Genomic DNA, 5,990 nt, shown 5'->3' with positions numbered 1-5,990 from the left:
AGAGAGAGAGAGAGAGAGAGAGAGAGAGAGAGAGAGAGAGAGAGAGAATACCGTAGCTGATACCCTGCCTGCTTGTGAGCACAGACCCGCTATGGCTTTGGTTTTTAGTAGCAGATCCCTCTCTTTGCTGTGCTGAAAAGACAGTAGAGCCTCAAGGCTCCATCAAAGCAAGACCCTGGGACCCCAGCTTGTCTTTCAGCCATCTAAAAGCCTTTGTGTGGAGCCTACTATTTAACTGGCATCTGCTTAGTTCTCGCTGCAGCCCATGTGCTATCAGAAGTCATCAGAACAAGCATACAAAGGTAGTATTGGGTATTTTACAGTCCACTGCATTCAGATAAATTCATTCATTTGTCAACCAGTAAACAACTTGGGATCCACACCCACATGTCAGATTTATAATCTGTGCTTTTCACTCTGTCAGTTGTCCACCCATCTTCCTCGATAGCTGATCTTATATACTCCTATTAAAACAAACAGCAGTTTAAGAGCTTAACCTCACCAGACTTTCTTTTCTATATTTATGATGGATTCTGGGTTAATTAAAAGTTAGTATCACATCAACTAACAGTACCTTTCTTATCTTTCTTTTTATTGGCAATTAATTTAGTAATGGACATGATATTTTTCTTAAAAACAAGACAAATGATGTGACACAGAGAACAGTAGATAAATTGTTAGAAAAATCAAATTCCCCTCAGATGTTTTAGAAATCATTGCTTGAATACAAGTAACTAGTTGGAAAGCTTGTATGATTATAGCCCACATGTTTGTATATAGTCCCTTATACATATTATATCTGATAAATTTGTTTTTTGATAAGTCATTGATAGGCTTTCTAGTTGAGATCTTATTTTAAAAACAAACTCAAGATTCAACCATATATTTGATATAAAGAAATTATATTTTTAAAACAAACTCAAGATTTGACCATGGATTTGGCAAATTATTACCACTACATAAAACTCATATGGAAGAGAGAACTGAAATTTTTAAATAATGGCAAAATGAAAGTTATATATGCTCATACATATGCATTAGTAGATGTCTTTTGATAAAGACAGAAAAACAATCAAAAATTTTAAGTTTTTAAGACTATTCACTTATTTAGTGGAAACGACAAAACAACAACAAACATCAAGTCATTCACTTGGTTGGTTGGTTGGTTGGTTGGTTGGTTGGTTGGTTGGTTGGTTGGTTGGTTGGTTTGTCTATCTGTTTGTTTCTGCAGCTCAGGAGAGCAAACCCAAGGCATCGAACATGCTGGGCCAATGCTCTGACACTGAATGATACATTCTCTCCCCAGCCCTATGATGACATTTCACAAAAACATCTACTTTGTTCCCTCTGCTATGACCTCTGACCCCTGCCCTGACTCCCACCCCCTGTGCTCCTTGCACAGATGTCATGTTTCCTTTGGACATCTCTTCTATTCAACCCGCTTGACCTTTAGCTTCCTTCCTCTAAAGCCACTGTCCAGGAAGAAGACTCTAATAGCCAGCTCCATCACCAACCAAAAGGAGGGAAAGGGGAAATGTACTGCAGATACTATAGTAGCTGTTGTGTTCATCAAAGATTTTGAATCAACATAGTGCGTGTTGTGGTGTGTGTGTGTGTGTGTGTGTGTGTGTGTCTGTGTATACGCCTCCTCATGTTGTTCTAGGATTTCGATCTATCCTCTGTGTGTTGGAGTGTGTGTGTGTGTATGTGTGTATTTGTGTGTGTGAGAGAGAGAGAGTATGTACACCTGAGCATGTTGTTCTAGGATTTGAATCTAGAGCCTCCTCTGTATGTGGGGTGTGTGTGTGTGTGTATGTGTGTGTGTGTATGTGTGTGTATGTGTGTGTATGTGTGTGTATATGCCTGCACATGTTGTTCTAGGATTTGGATCTATCCTCTGTGTGTTGGAGTGTGTGTGTATGTGTGTATTTGTGTGTGTGAGAGAGAAAGAGTATGTACACCTGAGCATGTTGTTCTAGGATTTGAATCTAGAGCCTCCTCTGTGTGGTGTGTGTGTGTGTGTGTGTGTGTGTGTGTAAATACCAGTGCACCAGTGCATGTTATTCTAGGATTTGAATCCAGAGCCTCATGATGTCAGACATTCACCCTACAAACCAAACTATACCCCAACCTTCTAATAAATCCTTAAATTTCCAAACATCATCAGTGGTTCCCTTCCAAACATCAGGCTGTTGTGGGCATTTGAGGAAGTCCATACACTGATGCTCTTGAGGGCCAAACTGTCACCTGACATCCATTGCCAGTGTCCCTCCCCCTGTATCTGTTTAGGCTCAGTTTGTACAGAGAAGCGACAGCAACAAGGAGGAAAGAGATCATAAGGGAAAGCAGAACATTTCCTCCCCAGGAGCATTATCCCTCTGAAAGACAGTCAAGTGTTTACCATAGTCACCAGGGATGGGGGAATTGGAAGGAGCCAACTTTAAAACAGATCAAAAGTGAAACTTTGGCTATGGAGTGGCCTGCAGGACTGAAAACAAAGGGTAAAGGAGTTCTCCACACCTGACTTGTTTCCAGCAGAGAATAGCAACAGTGGCACGCTTGGCCCTGGACCTGCACTGTGAGAAGTTCCCCAGCCCCTGGTATTTATAAATCGTGGTGTCAGTTCAAAACTAACTCATCTATCAACTCATGTGATACTTCTACAGAAGAACAAAGGCTAGCTGACTTAATGCTAAAAAAAAAAAAAAGGCTAACTGACATAGTTCTTTAAAAAAAAAAAAGCTAAAATATTAAACCTATCAGGAACTAATTGCCAGTTACTTTTGCCAGCCTCCAGCTTCCAACTTAGACTCTGAGTTATAGAGACGCAGCCACCTCCCTGCCCACCCAACAAAGGCTGTCAATTGTGACCCATTGACAACGCAGCCAACCTCAGGCTCTGGACACATCTAAAGCAAACATGAAGGGGATCGCATTCCTTCTTGCCTGTGGGACAACCCACCCCTGAGATACTCAGCACTTAGCCAAAACATCCTGGATGAGAAGCACACCCCTTAATGACACCTAAGGCAGCTGTTACCCATGGCACTCGCAGGATGCCCATCAAACACCAAAGCAAAGGCTGCAGTCATTTCACTGAACTTGCTTGGTGGAGACCTCACAGAAATAAGTACATGTGTCTGGCTGGTTCTGTGCATATCCAAGTAGGAAATTTCCTAGCAAAAATGACCACTGACTTGATTGATTATCTAATCTTAGTCCGTGCATCTACCTTCCAAGGGCTATGACGTTCTATGACACAGGAAAGACAATGCTGGGACCCCTCCACAGGTAACAGGGTTTTTTGTTTTGTTTTGTTTTGTTTTGTTTTGTTTTGTTTTTAAGACACTGCAACCAACACGGGGCAAACAAGCAATAAATCAATCAATAAATAAATAAATAAAATAAATAAATAAATAAATAAATACCTTGGCTTTGGCTCCCGGACTTAGTCCCCCTAGTGGTGCGCTAGAGCTACCTTCCAACCGTCTGAAGATTTCAAACTAGTACGCAGAACTCCTAAGGAGCAAAGAGTAACAAATTCAGTAGACAGAAAGTTGCTGCGTGAATTGTTAAGGGAAAGCCTAGGAAAGTCTATATATATCAATGACACCTTTCCTTGTTTCCAGTAGGTTTAGACTCCAGCCGGCAGCATTGTGTAACTCAGACTGGAAACCTGATCCCCACCTCCTCGCCACCAAGTTCCCTGAATCCTAGAAATAGCGAATGCCTTTACTGAGGAATTACTAGATCAAAATCAACAGCTTACAGACAGTGGCTCCTCAAAGTGGCTGGGGATCTCTCTGTAGCAAGCCGAGGAGCTCACGCACTCCATGGGACGACAAGTTTTCCTCCCGGGTCAGCAGCCTGCGAGTGGATTATTTTTAGGGGTGGTGGGAGGCCAGCTGCTGCCTCCTATCGCGTTTCTCCTCTGCGCTGCGCTGAGGGCCAGGGCGGACACTGCCGCGCCCAGGCAGGAAACTGCAAGAGCCCGGGACGCATCGCCTGTGGCCGGGGACCCTCCCCATCCAGGACTCTCTTGACTGGGACACTCCTTGCCAGGATCATCCCCACCTGGGACTCTCTATCACTCGGGCCATCCTTACTCAGGACCACCCTCCCCCAGACCCTTCCCCACCCCTCCCCACTCCTCGGGAGCTGCTCCTACGGGTGAGCACAGAGAAGATGTGGCAAACCCTCGCCATAAGTGGCGCCCCCAAGACCCCACTAGATAGCAGAACTTGCAAAAACAGACTCGCAGACCTTAGAGAGGAAGGTTATCAGACATGAAAACATACAAAGTTCCAGCTCTGCAGGCAGCCTTTGTTTTGGCCACCAAGAAATAGATTTAGAAGTGTCATCCATTCTCCCAGCTTTGCCCCCAGCGGGATGAAAACTGAAGAGTTCATTCTAGGCAGAACAAGCTGCCACCAGACGAAGAAAGCGCGCGTGTCTCCTCAGGATGGGCAGGCTCAGGGCAGAATCCTCCAGTGACCCGGGAATATGCCTGCTGCTCCAGACTGATGGACAAATGGCACTTGTCTGAGCGTCCCAGAATTTGAGTTTGATTCCAAATTTCGGCACCAACAGTACTTGTTTTTGTTGCATCGTTTTTTCGAACTACAGATATAATTAACTCTTGAAATAACAAAACCTACTTAAAACAAGCTCTATTGAAGGCAGGGGATGGTGGCGCTCTTCTGAAAGGCCAGCATTTGGGAGAAAGATGCAGGGAGTTCAAAGCGAGAAGCAGATACATAGTGGGTTAGAAGCCAGCTACACACACACACACACACACACACACACACAAACAAACAAACAAACATGCACGCTCGCGATATAGATATGCATGTGACACTCCACAATAATTTTCCCTTGGACGGTAAGGGGTGAATTTTAAATTTTTTAAATTAATTTTAATGTTTTATTTAAGGGGGTGAAGGTTTGACACCCTGGCTTGGACTCAAACTCACAGTAATCCTCCTGGCTCAGCTTCTAAATTGTTGCGATTATAGATGTGAGCCGCGATCACTCTGGGTAATTTTTGGCCCCAGTAACTCTTGAATAAACCCTCGAGATTCCCAAGGGCTAGTTTTGAGTCCTTTGCAGTAATCCGTGTTTGTAGCAACTGTCCTGATCAAATAAAGGATCTTAACCCCGGGCGGGCTGGTGCCTTCGAGGTTCCTCATGCTGTCCCTAAAGGCACTGGCCGCTGAGTTGAACTCAGCAGCCCATGGCCTCCTGACCTCCAGAAGTCGGTGCTCAGAAGCTGACCCCAGCACAACATGCCCCAGAGGAGATGAGAATGAAGTCGCTTTCTGGGAAGATCCTTACAGCCTTGGACAGCTTCCAGAGGAAGAATGTACCACTGCCAGAGACCTACAAGGCCAGAGAGAGGTGGCACCTAGGAAGGTCCGGGGACCGATCTTACAGCCTCAGAGTGACACGTAACTGCACCCTATAGCAAGCCTTTGGGGCAGGACAAGAGTGTGGGTTCGAGAACAGGGAAACTCAGAATTGTGTTCAGAATGTGGGAACACCAAGTCGGGCAGAAAACTGGGAACTATGAGACAGATAATGTCAAATATACAGTTTGAATGGAAATACACAAAAGGAAATTGTGCTTTGGGGTTTTAAAAATCCTATTACTTTTATCGAGCCTGGAGTCACATCTTGGTGTTTCAGAGTGCTTGCTGCTCTTGTAGTGAACCCCAGTCCCAGAACCTATGTGGGGGTTCACAAGTGTCTGTAACTCCGTTTCCAGGAAATCTGATGAGTTTTGTTTTATTTGTTTGTTTACCTATGAAGGTACCAGGTACACATATTGCACCACATACATATGTTCAGCCAAATACACATAGAAAAATAAAAATAAATCTTTAAAAGGAATTATCACTAAAATGCTCCTCCTCATCTCCTTCTTCGTGTCATAGGAGAAGCTGAGGACCCTACCCCATCACCTCAATCCACTGGCTGCCACTAGCAGGAGT

General features: G+C 44.3%; 1 protein-coding gene across 1 annotated transcript in view; it reads right to left on the bottom strand.

The window, feature by feature from the left end:
• Abcc9 (ATP binding cassette subfamily C member 9) overlaps positions 1 to 3,915 on the bottom strand; it is a 113,495-nt gene extending 109,580 nt beyond the window's left edge. The window contains exons 1-2 of the mRNA XM_028757519.1: positions 3,770 to 3,915; positions 3,429 to 3,519 (exon numbers count right to left, since the gene is read on the bottom strand). The gene's annotated coding sequence lies outside the window, so the exon portion shown is untranslated. The remainder of the gene's footprint in view (positions 1 to 3,428; positions 3,520 to 3,769) is intronic.
• Between the last annotated feature and the right edge of the window lie 2,075 nt (positions 3,916 to 5,990).

This window comes from Grammomys surdaster, unplaced genomic scaffold (genome assembly GCF_004785775.1).
Source record: "Grammomys surdaster isolate TR1022 unplaced genomic scaffold, NIH_TR_1.0 126176, whole genome shotgun sequence".
Classification (NCBI taxonomy): Eukaryota; Metazoa; Chordata; class Mammalia; order Rodentia; family Muridae; genus Grammomys; species Grammomys surdaster.
Note: the sequence above shows the minus strand (reverse complement) of the source record. Positions and strands in the feature narration are given on the sequence as shown.